General features: G+C 45.5%; 1 long non-coding RNA gene and 1 pseudogene across 1 annotated transcript in view; one reads left to right on the forward strand and one right to left on the reverse strand.

Annotated features, from left to right (window-relative positions):
• The window catches only part of LOC129478945 (uncharacterized), a 53876-nt gene that overhangs the window by 15257 nt on the left and 17056 nt on the right, over positions 1-21563 (reverse strand). Inside the window, exon 2 of the long non-coding RNA XR_010119989.1 lies at positions 4914-5096. This is a non-coding gene — a long non-coding RNA (uncharacterized lncRNA). The remainder of the gene's footprint in view (positions 1-4913; positions 5097-21563) is intronic.
• On the forward strand, positions 18264-19459 carry LOC129478943 (high mobility group protein B1-like; annotated as a pseudogene).

The following is a 21563-nucleotide window of genomic DNA, read 5'->3' on the forward strand; positions in this document are numbered from 1 at the left end:
AAAAGAAAAGAAAGAAAAGAAAAGAAAAGAGAAAAGAAAAGAAAAAGAAAAGAAAAGAAAGAAAAGAAAAGAAAAGAGAAAAGAAAAAGAAAACAAAAGAAAGAAAAGAAAAGAAAAGAAAAGGAAAGGAAAGAAAAGTCCTCCAGTCTCTTGCTTGGGGTAAGGCATGGAGGAGACACTCCGGGCTGTTGACATTCTGGGAGCAGGCGAAGGAAAAAGGTCTGGAATCCTGCCATTCAGAATGCGTATCCCTAATCCCCATTTGCAGTCTTGCTCTCTACTGTGCCTGGTCTGAACAAGTCTGGGGCCTTTTGAGTTCAATTCCTCCAGGAAAAAACTGCTGTTTTTAAGCCTGTGGGTTTAGTCATCTGGCTACATGGGATAGGGAGAAGGCTTGGGAGACAATTCCTCCATGTTCAGACTTCCAGCCGCACTCCGTTCCCTCCAAGACTTGGACCTCTCAGGGATGTTTCAGGACAAATTGGCCTTGGTATCTCCTCCGTGGGCACTTTGAGTCATAACCACTAGTGACCTTGGTACTTCTCTGTTAGCATGCCATCTTCCAAAGGTTGGCTGGAATCTTTACTTGGCAGATGCCTCCTCTCTCAGCTTCTTTGTCATTGTGGGTCAGCTTAGATTATTCCTTTACTGTCAGGTTAGTGGTGTCTGAGGAGGGAAAGCAGATGCATGCCTACGGCCAATCCACCATGTTTAAGTGGCTCATGGTCAGAGTAGATTTGCCTCCACTCCCCGCTCACCCTTCTAATCTTGCCTCTGCCCTCACCACTCCACTGAAACTTCCCTCATCATGTGTCCAGTAGCTGGATCCAATAGACTGTGTTTTTTCTCCATATTATTTGATGTCTTGGTAGCACTTGACACTGTCAAGCTTGCTCTCTTTCTTTCAATGCTCTCCTGTTTTATCTCCCGGGAAATATTTTGTCCCAAAGACCCTTCCTGCCTTTCTCCTACCTCTCTAGTCTCTGCCTCTGCTTCCAATGTGCTGGTTTCTCTTCCTCCTGCTTCTTTGAAACCATGACTATTCTCAGGGGTCTGTTCTGGTTCCCTTCCTTTCTCACCCTGCACCCTCTCCCTGAGTGTATTCATCCATTCCCATGGTTTCAATTTTACTCCAAAGGCTGATCTTTTCCAAATGTCAACCTCCAGCTCTGACCTCTCATCTGAATTGCAGACCTACATTTCCAGCTGTACCCAGACATCTCTTCTTAGATGGCCTCAGCCTGTTCAGATCCACACGATGGAAGCTGGACTCTGCTTCTCCTTCCTCCCAAACCTGTCTCTCCTCCTGTACTTCCAGCTGAGAAGTGGTCACCACCAGCCGGGCACAGTGGCTCACACCTGTAATCCCAGCACTTTGGGAGGCCAAGGTGGGCGGATCGCTTGAGGTCAGGAGTTAGAGACCAGCCCAGCCAACACGATGAAACCCCGTCTCTACTAAAGATACAAAAAACTTAGGCGGGCATTGTGGTACATGCCTGTAATCCCACCTACTCAAGAGGCTGAGGCAGGAGAATCGCCTGAACTCAGGAGACAGAGATTGCAGTGAGCCAAGATTGTGCTACTGCACTCCAGCCTGGGTGACAGAACAAGACTCCATCTCAATAAAAAAAAAAAAAAAGGAAAAAGAGGCCGGGCGTGGTGGCTCATGCCTGTAATCCCAGCACTTTGGGAGGCCGAAGCGGGCAGATCACAAGGTCAGGAGGTCAAGACCATCCTAGCTAACATGGTGAAACCCTGTCTCTACTAAAAACAATACAAAAAATTAGCCGGGCCTGGTGGTGGGTGCCTGTAGTCCCAGTTACTTAGGGGTCTGAGGCAAGAGAATGGCATGAACCCGGGAGGCAGAGCTTGCAGTGAGCTGAGATCGCGCCACTGCACTCCAGCCTGGGCGATAGAGCGAGACTCCATCTCAAAAAAAAAAAAAAAAGAAAAGAAAAGAAAAAAATGGTTATCACCATTTGTCTAGTGGCCCAGAAACTTGGATGTCAAACTTGACTGCCCGTCTTCTATTTCCACACCCAATTAATTGCCAAGACCCATTGCCTTTACCTTTTTTCTTTTTGAGACAGAGTCTTGCTGTGTTGCCTAGGCTGGCATGCAGTGGTGCAGTCTCGGCTCACTGCAACCTCTGCCTCCCAGGTTCAAGTGATTCTCCTGCCTCAGCCTCCCAAGTAGCTGGGATTACAGGCGCCCAGCACCATGCCCAGCTAATTTTTGTATTTTTAGTAGAGACGGGGTTTCAACTTGTTGACCAGGCTGGTTTCAAACTCCCGACCTCAGGTGATCCACCCACCTCAGCCTCCCAAAGTGCTGGGATTACAGGCGTGAGCCACTGCGCCCGGCCTGCCTTTACCTCTTTAATAAATCCCGACCTGTCCACCCACTCTTCCTCTACACAGCCTGTCCCTCAGCCCAGCCTCTGCCTCCCAGCTGGTCTCCTCCCTTAGGTCCTGCCCCTCAGTCCTGCTGCTACCCATCTGCTCACATGCAAATCTCATCCTGTCACCTCCCTTCTGAAAGCCGCTGGGGCCAAGTGCAGTGGCTCACACCTGTAATCCCAGCACTTTGGGAGGCTGAGGCGGGTGGAGCACCTGAGGTCAGGAGTTTCAGACCAGCCTGGCCAACACAATGAAACCCTATCTCTACTAAAAGTACAAAAATTAGCCAGGTATGGTGGCAGGTGCTTGTAATCCTAGCTACTTGGGAGGCTGTGGCAGGAGAATCTCTTGAACCCTGAGGTGGAGGTTGCAGGGAGCAGAGATCATGCCACTGCACTCTAGCCTGGGCAACAGAGTGAGACTCAGTCTCAAAAAAACAAACAAATAAATAATAATAAAAAGTAAAATAAAAAGCCTCTGATGACTTCCACTACCTAGGAATTTGGTCCAAATTGGCCCTAGGCTGGAGTTGTCAGATTCAGCAAATAAAAATAGAGGATGTCCGCTTAAATTTGAATTTCAGATAAATATGAAATGCACTTTTTTTTTTTTTGTATGAGTACGTCCCATGCAGTATTTGGCATCAGGGCCTCCCACTCCTTGCACTCTTTCCATATCTCCAACCTTATTACTTGCCATATTGTTTTCCACATGTAAAATTCGGGACAGATTGGACTACATGAAACTCCCTAGGGTGGGCACGTTAGCTTACGCCTGTAATCCCAGCACTTTGGGGGCTGAGGCAGGAGGATTGCCTGAGCCCAGGAGTGCGAGACCAGACTGGGCAACATGGTGAGACCCCGTCTCTACAAAAAATAAAAAAATTAGGCCAGGCACGGTGGCTCACATCTGTAATCCCAGAACTTTGGGAGGCTTAGGCAGGTGGATCACTTGAGGTCAGGAGTTCGAGACCAGCCTGGCTAACATGGTGAAACCCTGTCTCTACTAAAAATACAAAAATTGGCTGAATGTGGTGGTGCGAGCCTATAATCCCAGCTACTCGGGTGGCTGAGGCAGCAGAATCCCTTGAACTCAAGAGATGGAGGTTGCAGTGAGCCAAGATTGTGCCACTGCACGCTAGCCTGGGTGACAAAGTGAGAGAGTTTTTTTTTGTTTTTTTTTTGAGATGGAGTCTTGCCCTGTCGCCCAGGCTGGAGTGCAATGGCATGATCTCAGCTCACTGCAACCTCTGCCTCCTGGGTTCAAGTGATTCTCCTGTCCCAGCCTCCCAAGTAGCTTGGATTACAGATGTGTGACACCACGCCCAGCTAATTTTTTTGTATCTTTAGTAGATACAGGGTTTCCCCATGTTGGCCAGGCTGGTCTCGAACTCCTGACCCCATGATCTGTCCTCCTCAGCCTCCCAAAGTGCTGGGATTACAGCTGTGAGCCACCATGCCCGGCTGAGACTCCATATTAAAAAAAAAAAAAAAATCCAGGCATGGTGGCACAAGCCTATAGTCACAGCTACTCAAGAGGCTGAGGTAGGAGGATCATCTGAGCCCAGGAGGTTGAGGCTACAGCAAGCCAAGATTGTGCCATTGCACTCCAGCCTAGGAGACAGAACAAGACCCTGTCTCAAAAATTAAAAAAATAAAAAGAAGCTCCCCAAATGGGTTAGACATTTCCTCACTGATATGCTCTTCATTCCTGATGTTTCCTCCACCAGAAAAGCCATTCTCCCTTCTCCCCCAGTCCATCTTTGTTCATCTCTTGGGTGTCAGGACACTAGGAGTCCCTCCTCTAAGATTCCTCTCTGCTCCCTCAAAATGGATCGGCTGCTCTCCTGGGTGAAGGGAGGCCCCTGTGTGCCTGGATGGCAGCTCCACCCTCTAGACTGTCATGTCAGCTTACTCATTGTCTCTCTCCCCTGCAGTCAATGAGTCGCCAGCAACTCTGTGCTGTTCCCGGCCCACATCTGGCTCAGCCCACGAGGCCCCATCCAGCTGGAAGCTCCCGAGGGCCCTGGGCCTTGGCAAAGGCCCCAGCTTTCTTCTCACTCTCCTGGCCTGGGTCCCAGTCTGACGATTCACACTCCCTCCTTGCCTGAGTTCCCACGAAAAGTGGCCTCCGCCCCCAGCTGCCTGCCCAAGACCAGGTTACAAAATGAGGAGACAATGGAGGCTCCAAGCCAAATTTCCAATGGGCCTGCCATTAAATCACCAACAGCATCTGTGTGTACATCTGGGACAGATGCCGGCAGCTGAGGCCACAGGGCGCATGGCTTTGTCACACTGGGCCAGCATGACCTTGGTGGGGTGTTGGGGGTGGAGCTCAGACCTAAAGTTAGGACACTTGAGTCTGAATCCCCACCCTTTCTAGCTGCCTCAGTTTTCTTGTCTGTAAAATGGGGATAATAATGCTTATCACACAGGGTGTGCGATCAAGGAGAGTGATTCACACACACAAGGACATCTAGCAGCAAACAGGACACTGGCTCTGATCATCACTTACCTTTCTTGAGGCTGGTGGCAGCAGGACCTGTGACCAGAACCCTGTTTGTAGGTTTCTTCTCCTAGAATCACCAACCAGGCCCAAGTAACTTTATTCAAAGAGAGGAGGTCAGTCATCCAGCCCAGACAGCATCTGCCTGGTGAAAATGGCTCCAACTCAACCACCCAAGTGGACGCAGCAGAGCTATCAAATCAAGCTAAGGGTGAGAATGACTGAACAGGGATAATATAAAGGCCAGAGGGCCATGCTCTGGCCTGGGAGTTGGAAAGGCTGGGGCTTCCTGGCTTCTCAATGTTGGCCCCTCCACCCCTCCTCTCTGCCTGAGCCTCCTGCAGACACCCGCTGAGCAGTCACTGCTGCCAGCCAAGACCCTCTCTCTGCCTCAAGCTTCCCCTGAAGACTTTCTTGTGGCACCTCTCAGCACCTCTTGCCATTTGTAGCATTTAGTTACAGACAGGATTACAGGTTTACCCTCTATCTCCCCCTCCAGACTGTAAATGCCTCCAGGGCAGAAACCTCTCAGTTCACAAATAACAGCAACCAGAAGTGATCTACCAGCAGGTAGCTCATGCCTATAATCCTAGCACTTTGGGAGGCCAAGGCGGGAGGATCACTTGAGGCCAGGAATTTGAGACCAGCCTGGGCAACATAGCAAGGTCCTATCTCTACAAAAAATAAAAACTTAGTTGGGCATGGTGGGTGTGGCGGTGTGTGGCTGGAGTCCCAGCTACTTGGGAGGCTGAGGAGGGAGGATTCCTTGTGCTCAGAAGTTTGAGGCTGCAGTGAGCTGTGATTACACCATTGCGCTCCAACCTGGGTGACAGAGTGAGACCTTGGTTTTTTTAAAAAGTTATAAATTCTTGAAAAGAAAAATAATGTTTAAAAAAATTTTCCTGAGGCAGGAAGATCTCTTGAGCCCAGAAATCCAAGGCTGTAGTAAGCTGTGATCACGCCATTGCATTCCAGCCCGGGTGACAGAGACCTCGGTCTTTTTTAAAAAAATTATAAATTTTTGAAAAGGAAAATTAAAAAAAAAATTTTTTTTTTTGAGACAGAGTTTCACTCTTGCTGCCCAGGCTGGAGTGCAGTGGCACGATCTCGGCTCACCACAACCTCCACCTCCCGGGTTCATGCGATTCTCCTGCCTCAGCCTCCTGAGTAGCTGGGGTTACAGTTGCCCACCACCATGCCCGGCTAATTTTTTGTATTTTTGGTAGAGACCAGGTTTCACCATGTTGGCCAGGCTGGTCTCAAGCTCCTGACCTCAGGTGACCTGCCCGTCTCGGCCTCCCAAAGTGTTAGGATTACAGGCCCCTTGGCATGAACAGACTGGGCGCCATGAATGGCAGCAGGAGGCAGACAGGCTCCTGGGTGGGAGAAGGCAGGTCCCTGGTGAAGCCCCACCTTCAAGCCAGGGAGGGCCTGAAGCCTGGGGGCTGGGCTGCCAGTCCCATGGAAAGGAGTGGGAACTTGTGGTGCTTTTTCTAGGCCCACCCATGGCCACTCATGGACCAATTGGTGCACACTTCCTCCCCTCCAAGGAAGGGCACGAACCCTCAGCTCCTCCTTGGCCTCCCTCCCCTGCTCATCGGTGTTCAAAGTCTGGAGGGGGCTAAGGTGGCAGGGGGCTTGTGTGTCAGCACTGCACCAAGTGTACCCACACCCGACTGGGCTGTGACAGCGCCTAGGCTCAGCCCCAACCTCACTCCAAGATCAAGGAGAGGCCAGGCAGCGGGAGCAGGAACTTCCAAGGCTGCGGGGGAAGGGGGTGTCTTCCCAGGACCCCGAGAGTACAGAAATGCCTGGGTTCATAGCCACAGCTTGGGCGGCTGCAGCTGCGCCTGGAAGGGTGGGGCTCCTGCCTGCTCCCAGCCCCCAGCCCCCACTGGCTCCATGGAGTATGCAGCCCTGGCCACACCTCACCCACTGTAGCAGTGTCATGACAGCGGTTACTCTAGACAGGCCACCACTGCCATCACCAGCACTTTGGGAGGCTGAGATGGAGGATCATTTAAGCCTAGGAATTCAAGACCAGCCTTGAATTCATAGCAACATAGCAAGACCCACCTCTACAAAACATTAAAAAATCAGCCAATGCACACCTGTGGTCCCAGCTGGTACATGCCGGGGCACACCTGGGGTTCCAGCTACTCAGGAGACTGAGGTGGGAAGATGGCTTGAGCCCAGGAGGTGGAGGCTGCAGTGAGCTGAGATTGCATCACTGCACTCCATCCTGGACAACAGAGTAAGATCCTGTCTTGAAAAAAAGTGTTTACTTTTATTATTTTTGGTTTTTTTGAGACAGAGTCTCACTCTGTTGCCCAGGTGGAGTGCAGTGGTGCAATCTCAGTTACTGCAACCTCTGCCTCCCAGGTTCAAGCCATTCTCCTGCCTCCTGAGTAGCTGGGATTACAGGCTGCCACCACATGCCCAGCTAATTTTGGTGTTTTTAGTAGAGATGGGGTTTTACCATGTTGGTCAGTCTGGTCTCAAACTCCTGGGTTCAAGTGATCTGCCCACCTCGGCCTCCCAAAGTGCTGGGATTACAGGTGTGAGCCACCGTGCCCAGCCAAAAACATTTTTTAATGAAAAAATATTTTAAAAAAGAATTCTTAGGCAAACAAAAGACAACAGGGAAAACAACAAGGAGGGACTAGAGGAATTTATTTGAAGCCTGTGACACCTACAGCTGCAGGAAACATTCAGGACAGCCCAACTCCTCAGTAGATTAACATGAAACCTCACACTAAAAGCCTCATTACCTAGGTTCCTACCACCAGATACTTGATGGCTGGCTTTCTACAACAAATCACAAGGTCTGCTAAAAGGCAAGAAAAAACATGGCATGAAGAGGCAAAGCAGGCATCAGAACCAGACTCAGATATAAAACAGAATAAGGAATTATCAGATAAAAATTTTGAAATAACTCTGATTATATTGGCAAAGACTCACTCCTTTGACCAAAATATTAGTCAAGCTCCTGAGTTCTCTGCTTGATTAGGCCTTTCTTGGGCTTCCCTTTCTGTCCTTGCAGAATCCAATTGGAGCAGGAATTCTGCTAGGTCAGTTTATTGAAAATCCCTCCTCTTGGCATCTGACTAACCTGGCCAAACTTTATCAAGAGTCCTATCAAAGCCTGGGTGCAGTGGCTCACACCTGTAATCCTAGCACTTTGGGAGGCCAAGGCAGGTGGATTGCTTGAGCTCAGGAGTTCAAGACCAGCCTGGGCAACATGGTGAAACCTTGTCTCTACAAAAAATACAAAAATTAGCTGGGCGTCGGCCAAGGCACAGTGGCTCACTCCTGTAATCCCAGCCCTTTGCGAGGCTGAGGAGGGCAGAATCACCCGAGGTCAGGAGTTCAAGATCAGCCTGGCCAACATGGTAAAACCCCAACTCTACTAAAAATACAAAAAAAATAGCCAGGCTATTTTGGCTATTTTTGGTGGTGGTGGGTGCCTGTAACCCCGGCTACTTGGGAGGCTGAGGCAGGAGAATCGCTTGAACCCGGGAGGCGGAGGTTGCAGTGAGCCAAGACTGCGCCATTACACTCCAGCCTGGGCGACAAGAATGAAACTCCATCTCAAAACAAACAAACAAACAACAAATAGCCAGGTGTGGTGGTCCAGATTACAGGAGACTAAAGAGAAGCAATAGCTATAACTAACCCAAGATGTGATTCAGAGAAGGCCCATTCCTGGGCCTAGGGAAAATATGATGAGTGTCTGTGGAAGACAACAGAACTGTATCGACCTTAATTTCCTGATTTAGTCACTAGCCTGTGGTTATTTTTCGGGGGAAATACAGACTGAGGCATCTAGAGGTAAAGGAGCATCAATGTGGGTGAAGGGTGCATGGGAACTCTTTGTATAATTTTTACAGTGTTCTTAGAAGCTTCACATTATTTCAAAATAAAAAGTTAGAAAAGAAAATGGGCATTCACTCTAAAATCAGAAAAAAAAATGTTTTAGGAAGAAAATGTGTCTCTGGTCATAGCCTGTGCTGTGAATCCATGGAGTAGATTTCTGCTGTCAGCAAAGTTCCCAACAGCTGGAGAAGAACAAGGAACAAAAGTGGAGCTGCCCTCCTGAGCTGCCAGGGTCCCAGACACAAAGCTGGCCTCGCAGGGCTTCAATGAAAGATGAGTACTGATAAGGCCTGCAGGTCATCTTCATCAGCTGCGGCCTCTCAGCTTGCTGAGAGGGGCCTGCCTTTCCAAAGCTCAGCCAGACATAAATCAGAGCAAAGCGTGTTTCTTTTCAGTCGAAAGCTGCAGGTGGTGCATCCAACCAGGATATGAGCAGCCCTTCAGCAGGGTGCCCACCAGAGTGGGGGCCTGCAGACATCCCTTCCCAGAGAGACTGGGAGTTCATGGCCCAAGTCTCCAGATTTACAAGGATGGAGATTGAATTTTGGCATTCTGTTTGGATCAGTCCAGAAAAAAAGCAAAATCTCAATATCACTCTTAGTAAGAAAAGATAAGCTACAAAAACAACTAATGCCTGTAGTCCCAGCTACTTGTGGGGCTAAGGCAGGAGGATTGCTTGAACCTGGGAGGTTGAGGCTGCAGTGAGCCACTGCACTCCAGCCTGGGTGACAAAGCGAGAACCTTTAAAAAAAAAAAAAAAAAGTCCTATCAAGTCAGTTCATGCAGAAACCTCTTATCTTTTTTTTTTTTTTTTCTGAGATGGAGTCTTGCTCTGTTGCCCAGGCTGGAGAGCAGTGGCATGGTCTCAGCTCACTGCAACCTCCACCTCCCGGGTTCAAGCGATTCTCCTGCCTCAGCCTCCTGAGCAGCTGGGATTATAGGCCCACACCACCACGCCTAGCTAATTTTTTTGTATTTTTAGTAGAGACGGGGTTTCACCATGTTGGTCAGACTGGTCTCAAACTCCTGACCTCGTGATCCACCTGCCTTGGCCTCCCAAAGTGCTGGGATTACAGGCGTGAGCCACTGCACTCGGCCTTGCCTTACCATTTTTAACAAGGGTATGGATAACCTTTTTCTTTAACAAGGTAAAGGATGTAATGGAAGGAGCAGACAACGTGCAGGAACAGATGGGTAAACAGAGAGGTGGAAACTCTGAGAAAGAATCAAGACAAAATGCGGGGAATAAAAACTACTGTAACAGAAATGACAAGTGCCTTTAATGGGCTCATCAGCAGACTGGACATGGTTGATGATAGGGCAATAGAAGCATCCCAAACTGAAATGCAAAGAGAGAAAATCATGGGAAAAAAGAACAACCCAGGTGCCGTGGCTCACGCCTGTAATCCCAGCACTTTGGAAGGCTGAGGTCGGTGGATTGCTTGAGGCCAGGAATTCAAGATCAACCTGGGCAACATAGCAAGACCTCATCTCTGTTTTTATTTTTAAAATAAAATAAAAAGAACAGAATACACAAAACTGTGGGTTATGTGTAATGGGAATATGAGAAGGAGAAAAAAGAGAGAAAAGAGGAGAAGAAATATCTGAAGTAATAATGGTTAAGAATTGTCCAAAATTAGTGACAGACACCAAAACCATACATCCAAGAAGCTTAGAAAATACCAAGCAGGACAAATTCCAACAAAATCTACACCCGGGCATATCATGTTCAAACGGCAGAAAACCAAAGATAAAAAAAACCTTGAAAGAAGCCAGAGATAAAAACAAACAAACAAACAAACAAAAACACCTTACCTGTAGAGGAACAAGAATAAGCATTACGTCAGACTGCTTGTCAGAAATCATGTCAGCAAGAGAGTGAAATATTTAAAGCGTTGAAAGAAAAAACCAGCCAGGTACACTGGCTCACACCTGTAATCCTAACACCTAGGGAGGCCGAGGCAAAAGGATCACTTGAGCCCAGTAGTTCAAGACCAGCCTGGGCAACAAAGTGAGACTCTTGTCTCTACCCAAAAAATACAAAAATTATCTGGGCATGGTAGCACGTGCCTGTAGTCCCAACTAGTCAGGAGGCTGAGGTAGAAGGATCGCTTGAGCCTGGGAAGTGGAGGCTGCAGTGAGCAATGATCGTGTCACTGCACTTTAATCTGGATGACAGAGTGAGACACTGTCTCAAAAAAAGAAAAAACAAAATAAATACATAAATAAAATTGGAAAATGCAGACAGTACAGTTATATAATGAAAACTGTCTCTCCCCCCAGCAATCTTTTCCCCACTGTTGATAATTTCTTGTGATTCTTCCCAGAAAAAAAAGCTTTATGCACATGTCAGCACGTATATATATTTTTAAATTCTGTATATACTTTTTTAAAATTTTGCTTGAAATGGGTCCAAACTATACTTCCCATTCCGCATATTGATGTTGCCTGCTAGTAATAAATCTTAAGGAACTTTTTATATTCCTACATTTTCTCATTCTTTTAAATAGTGCCATTGCATTCCATCCTATGAAGGGATTACAATTTGTTCAATCTGTTGCTTACTACTGACTACTTTTCTTGTTTTCAGTTTTTCACTGTTGCAAATGACACTGCAAAGAACATTCGTATACATTTCTCTCTCCCTAAAACAGTTTTCAACCAGACACAGTGGCTCATATCTGTAATCCCAGCATTTTGGGAGGCTGAGGAAGGAGGATTGCTTGAGCCCAAGAGTGCAAGACCAGCCTGGGCCCCATAGAGAGACCTCATCTCTACAAATAATAAAAAACAATTAGCTGGGCATGGTGATGCATGCCTTTAGTCCTAGCTACTCAGGAGGCTGGGGCAGGAGAATTGCTTGAGCCTGGAAGGTCGGGGCCTCAGTGAGCCGTGATCTTTTTTTTTTTATTTTGAGACAGCCTCACTCTCTCACCCAGGCTGGAGTTCAGTGGTGTGATTTCAGTTCACTGCAGCCTCCGCCTTGGGGTTCAAGCATTTCTCCTGCTTCAACCTCCCGAATAGCTGGGATGACAGGCACCTGCTATCACACCTGGCTAATTTTTATATTTTTGGTAGAGACAGGGTTTCACCATGTTGTCCAGGCTGGTCTAGAACTCCTGACCTCAAGTGATTAAAAAAAAAAAAATGCTCACTCAGCCGGGTGCAGTGGCCCATGCCTGTAATCCCAGCACTTTGGGAGGCTAAGGTGGGCGAATCACTTGAGGTCAGGAGTTCAAAACCAACCTGGCCAACATGGTGAACCCCATCTCTACTAAAAATACAAAAATTAGCCGGGTGTGGTGGTGGGCACCTGTAATCCAAGCTGCTCAGATGGCTGAGGCAGGAGAATCGCTTAAACCCAGGAGGCAGAGGTTACAGTGAGCAGAGATCGTGCCACCGCACTCCAGCCTGGGTGACAGAGAGAGACTCCATCTCAAAAAAAAAAAAAAAAACTTCTCACTCATAAGTGGAAACTAAACTATGAGGATGCAAAGGCTTAAGAATGACTCAATAGACTCTGGGGACTCAAGGGGAAAGGGTGGGAAGGGGGTAACAGATAAAAGACTACAAATTGGATTCAGTGTATACTGTTGGGTGATGGGTGCAACAAAATCCCACGAATCACCACTAAAGAACTTATTGTGTAATCAAATATCACCTGTTCCCCAAAAACCTATGGAAATAAAAAAAAATTTAAATGTTTTAAATAAAAAATAAACAGGTTTTCTTTTGAAATGTTCTTTTGTAAATTACCTACAGAAAATTTACAAAAAATGTACACTCTGCCGGGTGCGGTGACTCATGCCTGTAATCCCAGCACTTTGGGAGGCCAAGGTGGGTGGATCATGAGGTCAGAAGTTCAAGACAAGCCTGGCCAATAAGGTGACACCCCATCTCTACGAAAAATACAAAAATTACCCTGGCCTCATGGCACGCGCCTGTAGTCTCAGCTACTCAGGAGGCTGAAGCAGAAGAATCACTTGAACCACAGAGGTGGAGTTTACCGTGAGCCAAGATCACACCACTGCACTCCAGCCTGGGCTACACAGCGAGACTCCATCTCAAAAAAAAAAAAAAATGTACACTCTTCACCAGCTTGCCTTAATGTTAACATCTTACATAATTGTTGCACAGTGATTAAAACCAGAAAATGGGCTGGGCACGGCGGCTCATGCCTGTAATCCCAGCACTTGGAGAGGCTGAGGTGGGCAGATCACCTGAGGTCGGGAGTTTGAGACCAGCCTGACCAATATGGAGAAACCCCCTCTCTACTAAAAATACAAAAATTAGCTGGGCATGGTGGCACATGCCTGTAATCCCAGCTACTCAGGAGGCTGAGGCAGGTGAATCTCTTGAACCCAGGAGGCAGAGGTTGCAGTGAGCTGAGATCGCACCATTGCACTCCAACCTGGGCAACAAGAGCAAAACTCCATCTCAAAAAAAAATGAACAATGATATAATACATTAATTACCTACATTTTTCCACTAATATCCTGTTCTAGTCCAAGATCCACTCCAGGATTCCATATTGCATTTAGTTGTTTTATTAATCAGAGTTTTCCAGAGAGATGGAACCAATAGGATAGATAGATAGAGAGATAGAGTTTATTAGTCCGTTTTCATGCTGCTGCTAAAGACATACCCGGAACTGGGTAATTTACAAAAGAAAGAGGTTTATTGGACTTAGAGTTCCACATGGCTGGAGAGGCCTCACAACTCATGGTGGAAGGCAAGGAGGAGCAAGTCACATCTTAGGTGGATGACAGCAGGCAAAGAGAGAGCTTGTGCAGGGAAACTCCACCTTATAAAGCCATCAGATCTAGGGCTGGGTGCCATGGCTCATGCCTGTAATCCTAGCACTTTGGGAGGTCAAGGCAGGCAGATCACGAGGTCAGGAGTTTGAGACAAGCCTGGCCAACATGGTGAAAACCTGTCTCTACTAAAAATGCAAAAATTAGCCTAGCATGGTGGTGGGTGCCTGTAATCCCAGCTACTCAGGAGGCTGAGGCAGGAGAATGGTTTGAAACTGGAAGTGAGCTGAGATCATGCCACTGCACTCCAGCCTGGGTGAATGAGCAAAACTCCATCTCAAAGAAAAAAAAAATCAGATCTTGTGATATATATTTACTATCATGAGAGCAGCACAGGAAAGACCTGTCCCCATGATTCAATTACCTCCCACTGCATCCCTCCCATGATACATGGGAATTCAAGATAAGATTTGGGTGAGGACAGCCAAATCATATCAGATAGATAGATTAGATTCTATCTGTAAGATAGATAGATAGATAGATAGATAGATAGATAGATAGATGATAGATAGATAGATAGATGATAGATAGATAGATAGATAGATGATAGAGAGCTAGACAGAGACAGATAGATGAAAGGGGATTTATTAGGGGAATTGGCTCACATGGTTATGGAAGCTGAGGAGTCTTCCCCATTCAGTCCAGCAACTAACACACCAATCTCTGCTGGAAACACTCACAGACACACAGAAAGAAAAGATAAACACTGCAATACCTTTTAGTTCAAGTGACTTTAATCTTTAAGAAATAAAAAATAGTTTTAAAGATATTTGGTAAAATGTAAATAGGTGCTGTAAATCATGTAAGTTAGATATAGGTTTGCCAAATGTTTCAAGATTGTAAACTGCCTGCCTTAAGGCCTGGGGACATACGAAATTAACCACATGCCTAACTGTGCTGGAAAAAGTCAGACTTTATCTGTTCCTAGTACATAACTAAAACAACTTACCAGGGTTTTACATTAAGGTTAAAATTGCTGAGAGTTACCATTATAACATGTAAATGAGACTACTGAAAATAGATTTACATGCAAAGTGTGTAAGAAAAGTAAAATGTGGTTGTAGTAAACAACTATAAAAAGGCATGGAAATATAAATCTTGCCTAGGAATAAAAGATTGTTTTGAAGGCAATGTAAGAGTAAAATTTGGCTTTCTCTCCCTTGTTTAAGATTTTCATGTGGTAGTGAAGAATAATGAAAGATTTTCATTTGCCTTCCAGGTAGACTGCCAAGGAGAGGAAAGATAGGAACGGAGACAAACTGTTGAAAAGCTAAGTCTTCCCTCTTAATAAGTAAAGGTTTTCACCTTGTTTTAAATTTTTTGAGTCATCATTTTGGCAAAATAAATAATTTATGTTAATCTGGAATTGTATTTTATAATATCAAGTGTTTTAAACCTCTAACATTTAACAGGCTTCCCTAAATCAAACTTCAGATTCAAAATTGTCTTTCCTAACCTGCCGAGACCAGCTGGGTTGGGGAGACCATAACCCAGTGGCGCTAGAGGAATTAAAGACACACACACAGAAATATAGCATGTGGAGTGGGAAATCAGGGGACTCACAGCCTTCAGAGCTGAGAACCCCGAACAGAGATTTACCCACATATTTATTGACAGCAAGCCAGTGATAAGCATTATTTCTATAGATTATAGATTAACTAAAAGTATTCCTTACAGGAAACAAAGGGGTGGGCTGAAACAAAGGGATGGGCTCTGGCTAGTTATCTGCAGCAGGAACATGTCCTTAAGGCACAGATCGCTCATGTTATTGTTTGTGGCTTAGGAATGCCTTTAAGCGGTTTTCTACCCTGGGTGGGCCAGGTGTTCCTTGCCCCCATTCCAGTAAACCCACAACCTTCAGCGTGGGTGTCGTGGCCATCATAAACATGTCACAGTGCTGCAGAGATTTTGTTTATGGTCAGTTTTAGGGCCAGTTTATGGCCAGATTTGGAGGCCTATCCCCAGCACTAACTGCTAGTTTTCAGATGCTACAGAGAGCCCCTGAGCATCCAGAAGAGAGGTAAACAGGATTATTTGGGATGTTTAGGTACATGGGATTGCCAAAATGATGTTTAATCTTCTTCAGTTTATATTTTAGTGAATAATATTAACATATGTATGGAATTTCTAAAATTCTAATGTCTGAGTATATGCTATCAATCATAATTAAGGTTATTATGTTATTGTAAACCACAGATATTACCAAATTTCTTTGTCAATTGTGTCTTGTCATTGTTGTTTTTGTTTGAGACAGTCTAGCTCTGTCACCCAGGCTGGAGTGCAGAGGCATGATCTTGGCTCAATGCAACCTCCACCTCCCAGGTTCAATCAATTGTCATGCCTCAGCCTCCTGAGTAGCTGGGACAGCAGGTGTGTGCCACTATGCCTGGCTAATTTTTTTGTATTTTTAGTAGAGACAGGGTTTCAACATGTTGGCCAGATTGGTCTTGAACTCCTGACCTCAAGTGATCCACGCACCTTGGCTTCCCAAACTGCTGAGATTACAGGCATGAGCCACCGTGCCCAGCCATTGTGTTATTGACTGTAACTACCCTAGACATTTTGTCATTTACAGACAATTGTTGTCTTGTTTTAATCCTCTTCAAAACATGGTTTATAATCAGCTGTAGGACTTTGACAGGTGCTGTCAAATATGTTTCTAATAACTTTGGAGATTATGACATTGGAATAAAGGAAAAATGTACAGGACTCATGAAGAGCTGAAATGTTCATAAATGTCAAGCAAACCAAGAGTTAACAGAATGGACTGAACTAACAGAAAACTGAAGTAATTTTTTTAACCTTTTTGCTTAAAACATTGCTGATCCTTGGCCAAGCACAGTGGCTCATACCTATAATCTCAGCACTTTGAGAGGCCAAGGCAGGTGGGTCACTTGAGGTCAGGAGTTTGAGACCAGCCTGGCCAACGTGGTGAAACACCATCTCTACTAAAAATGCAAAAATTAGCCAGGGGTAATGGCAGGCACCTGTAGTCCCAGCTACTCGGGAGGCTGAGGCAGGAAAATTGCTTGAACCTGGGAGATGGAGGTTGCAGTGAGCCAAGATAATCCCCCTGCACTTCAGCCTGGGTGAGAGAGCGAGACTCTGTCTCAAAAAAAAAAGTTGCTGATCCTTGTTTTGTTTTTCAGAGTCAAGGAAACAAGCTATGTAAGCCTTTAATAATTAGGTAAGGTATACTCTTGTAAACAAAATTTGGAGCATGTTTGTTTCTTTCTGCCTGACTTCTCCAAAATCTGGAAACTATTTGCGAGTACTCTTAACTTATGGCAATATAGTTGTTTGCATCAGTGCAACAAGAATCCATTTCATTTTGCAAGAGGACACAATTGGAGAAATTAGTTGTTTTACTGGCTTTGACTGGAAGGGTATGCTTCCCTTGTAAGTCAAGCTTGACTTACAGAGCCAATAAAAGCCCCTTGAGAAAACTGGCCTCATACATTGTCTACACAGTCCCCATACAGGCTTCCTAAGCTGTGGTGAGTAGAGATTGTCACTTTCTCACAGGTCTAGGAACGCCATATTTTTGGGACTATAAGAAGAGAGGAATTCACCCAATTCATAGGTATTTGAGGGTACAAACCCATGGCTGGGCGTGGCTTTAAAAAATACTATCTGAGATTTCTTATGGAACAGAGTTCTATCAAAGCCAATTTTAAAAGTCTATATAAAAATAATTGTTCCTGTTGCACTTTATCCAAATAATCAGGCCAAGTATAAAACTAAAGTTTGGCTGGGCGTGGTGACTCACGCCTGTAATCCCATCATTTTGGGAGGCCAAGGCAGGTGGATCACTTGAGGTGAGGAGTTTGAAACCAGCCTGGCCAACATGGTGAAACCCCGTCTCTACTAAAAATAAAAAAATTAGCCAGGCGTTATGGCATGCACCTGTAATCCCAGCTACTTGGGAGGCTGAGGCAGGAGAATTGCAGAGTGAGACTCTGTCTCAAAAACAAACAAAAAAAAAAACTAAAATTTATTTTGCAAACAACTCAGTCCTATCATGATTTGTTTTTAACAAAAATGAGGACCAGAGAGAGACAAATTATATTTCAAAACTTACACATTTGTCATTAACTTCTAATCTCCTTGGTTGTTTTTAGTTCTTGCCTACATTTTAGACTAACCCTGCCTATTCCTGTAAACCAACTAGCAATCTCTGGCTGCAGCTCAGAAAAAAGAAAAGAAAAGAAGAAATGGGTAATGTAAAAATCTAGATCAGTATTCTAGTTCTGAGCAATTATCCTGCAAATCCTGCCAGGTGATGGGAGTAAATAGAGTTCCAATAACCCAGAGGTTTCTTTGTTTTGGAAAACAGAACCAAAGGAGTTAACCAAAGCCAAACCCCATGCATCCAAATCTTAGCAGGCATAAATATAGCTACCAGTTATCTGGGCATGTTGGCAGCCTTGGGATTTTTGGCTGTCCTTACCCCCACCCCTTTGCTTTGTTTTAATACATGCCCTCTAATAACCCAAATTGCTTCTTCTTTCCTAAAGGCTATCAAGCTCCAAATAGTGATGCAAATGAAACCACACATGGATGCGCCTTTCTTCCAAGGACTCTTAGACTGACCTCAGTAGGAACCCTACCAGCTGTTCCCCACACAACCCCCCTCTCCAGTAGAAAGTAGCCAGAAGGATCATCTCCCCACCTCCCTAACAGCAGTTACAGTCTTCACTCCTGAGGAGGGGGAATGAGAAAGGAGAAAGGAAGAAACTGGTGAGGCAGGCAGTTAGGGTGGATTCTCAGTTAAATTCTTTCGAACAAAAGACCAGCCTGAAAAACGAAGCTGCACAGCCATTGCAGTACATTGAGCTCCATAGAGACAGCACTGGGGCAAGTGAGAGCCAGATGGGCACTGGGTGACTCTCTGCCTTGCTGAAGAAAAATAACTAAACATGGGCAAAGGAGATCCTAAGAAGCTGAGAGGCAAAATGTCATCATATGCATTTTTTTTGTGCAAACTTGTTTGGAGAAGCATAAGAGAAGCACCTAGATGCTTCAGTCAACTTCTCAGAGTTTTCTAAGAAGTGCTCAGAGGTGGAAGACCATGTCTGCTAAAGAGAAAGGAAAGTTTGAAGATATGGCAAAGGCGGACAATGCCCATTATGAAAGAGAAATGAAAACCTACATCCCTCCTAAAGGGGAGACAAAAAAGAAGTTCAATGATCCCAATGAACCCAAGAGGCCTCCTTTGACCTTCTTCCTGTTCTGCTCTGAGTATCACCCAAAAATCAAAGGAGAACATCCTGGCCTGTCCATTGGTGATGTTACGATGAAACTAGGAGAGATATGGAATGACACTGCTGAAGATGGCAAGCAGCCTTATGAAAAGAAGGCTGCAAAGCTGAAGGAAAAATATGAAAAGGATATTGCTGCATATCAAGCTAAAGGAAAGCCTGATGCAGCAAAAAAGGGAGTTGTCAAGGCTGAAAAAGGCAAGAAAAAGAAGGAAGAGGAAGAAGATGTGGAAGACAAAGAGGATGAGGAGGAGGAGGAAGACGAAGAAGATGAATATGAAGAACAAGATGATGATGATGAATAAGTTGGTTCTAGCACAGTTTCTTTTCTTGTCTATAAAGCATTTAACCCCCCCTGTACACAACTCCCTCCTTTTAAAGAAAAAAATTGAAATGTAAGGCTTTGTAAGATTTGTTTTTAAACTGTATAGTGTCTTTTTTTGTATGGTTAACACACTACCAAATGTGTCTTTAGATAGCCCTGTCCTGGTGGTATTTTCAATAGCCACTAACCTTGCCTGGTACAGTATGGGGGTTGTAAATTGGCATGGAAAATTAAAGCAGGTTCTTGGTGCACAGCACAAATTAGTTATATAGGGGGATGGTAGATTTTTCATCTTCAGTTGTCTCTGATGCAGCTTATACAAAATAATTGTTCTGTTAACAGAATATCACTCTGTAATTGCAAAAAAAAAGTTGCAGCTGTTTTGTTGACATTCTGAATGCTTCTAAGTAAATACATTTTTTAATATAAAAATAAAAAAGAAAAATCAAGCTGCAGGCACAGATAAGAGAACTTGCATGGGGGCTTGCCTAAGACATGCCCACAGATGCACAGATAAGAAAGCCTACACAGGTAACTTGCCTAGACATACGTGCAATGGAAAATTCCATCCCCTGACACAGGCACAGTAAGGGAAACAAAGCAATATAGAGTAACTCAAGTTAAAGGCCAGCATGCACATTAGGAGCATGGAGTGGAGCCAGTAGAAATTTGCACCTTATGCAAATGAGATGTCCAGCCCTCATCAGTTTCCTATAGAAGCCTTTGCATTCAACTGTAAAAATGGCAACCCTCTTTTGGGCTCCCTCTCCACAGCAGACAGCTTTCTTCTTTTGCTTATTAAACTTTCATTCCAATCTCACCCTTGGTGTACACACGTCTTAATTTTCATGGTCATGAGACAAAGAACTCCAGATGATACCTCAAATGATGAGAGACTGCTACATTATGGTGCATTGGTGAGACTATAACACTAGCTTGGGGAAAACAAAAATATCAGATGCTGATTCAGTGCTTATGCAGCCTTCTCAAGACCCTTGCCCCGGCCTTATTGTCATCTAGCTGGCACTGTAGCTGAGTCTACAAAAAGCCATTCTACCATTCTGTCAAGCCAAATGCTTCAGGATGATGGGAAACATGGTAAGGTCAGTGAATTTCCTGAGCATGGGCTCATTGCTGCACTTTTCTGGCTGTGAAGTGTGTTCCCTCATCAGAAACAGGCTGGATATGGTGGGTCATGCCTGTAATCCCAATACTTTAGAAGGCTGAGGCAGGAGGATTGTTTGGGGCGAAGAGTTCAAGGCTATAGTAAGCCATGATCATGCCATGGCACTCCAGCTGGGCAACAGAGTGAGACCCTGTCTCAAAAAAAAGAAGCAGCAATGCTATGTGGAATATTATGATTGATGATGGATAAGGCATTCCATAAGTCCAAATTCATATCCAGAGTGTCTGGTCCAGTAAGGACAGAATGCTGCCCCTTCCATGATGGGAGAGGACCAATGTAATCAAGTGCCATCAGGTAGCTGGCTGGTCACCCTGGGGAATGGTGCCATTGCAGGGACTCAGTGTTGGTCTCTGCTGCTGGCAGATTGGACACTCAGAGGTGGCAGTAGCCAGATCAACTCTGGTGAGTGACAGTTCAAGCTGCCGAACCCATGCTTAACCTCCATCACTGCCACCATGACCACTTTGTTCATGAGCCCATTGGGTGGTGACAGGGATGGCTGGGGAAAGAGGTCGACTGATATCCACAGAATGGGCCATCCTGTCCTCTTCAATATTAAAACTCCTCCTTGCTGAAGTCACCCTTTGGTGAGCATTCACATGGGGCACAAATATATTCACACCTTTCCCCACTCAGAGAGGTCCGTCCACATAACTCTTCCTCAAATTTCTTTGGCACTGATATTCCAACCATGTTTCTTCGAAGTTCCTGACCATCTGCCAAACCATTGGCTCCAGCTCATGAATTGGTTTGCAGTCACACATCTGACCATTTCTCCTTTCAAAGCAAAATGCACAACCAGGCCCACTGCCCAAAGTCTTGCACACTGAGAGGATTTCCCTTCACCACTGTCCTTCAGAGTGTCCTAGAGAGGGGTTGTAGTGCTGCAGCATCCACTTGTGGTTGATGCCTGCATATTGGTCTAAACTATCTGTAAACCTGGTCCTACTTTTCCCTTCTTTTGTCAGCTGATTATAGGAAACTCCCCATGAGCCATAGGTGCAGGCTGAGAGAGACAAGGAAGGGTAGCAGGAGTGGAGACCATGGGAATTTGGGCCACTTCCTCATGCAACTTACTTGCACATTTAGGACCTGCTTGAGGCCCATCATGTATCTACCACTTCCATTTGATGATGGAGTGCTGCTGTGTATGCCCAACTTTACAGCTTGGTGGGTCAGATAATGCCCACCGAGTCA

The sequence above is a fragment of the Symphalangus syndactylus genome, chromosome 3, assembly GCF_028878055.3.
Source record: "Symphalangus syndactylus isolate Jambi chromosome 3, NHGRI_mSymSyn1-v2.1_pri, whole genome shotgun sequence".
In the NCBI taxonomy this organism is placed as follows: domain Eukaryota; kingdom Metazoa; phylum Chordata; class Mammalia; order Primates; family Hylobatidae; genus Symphalangus; species Symphalangus syndactylus.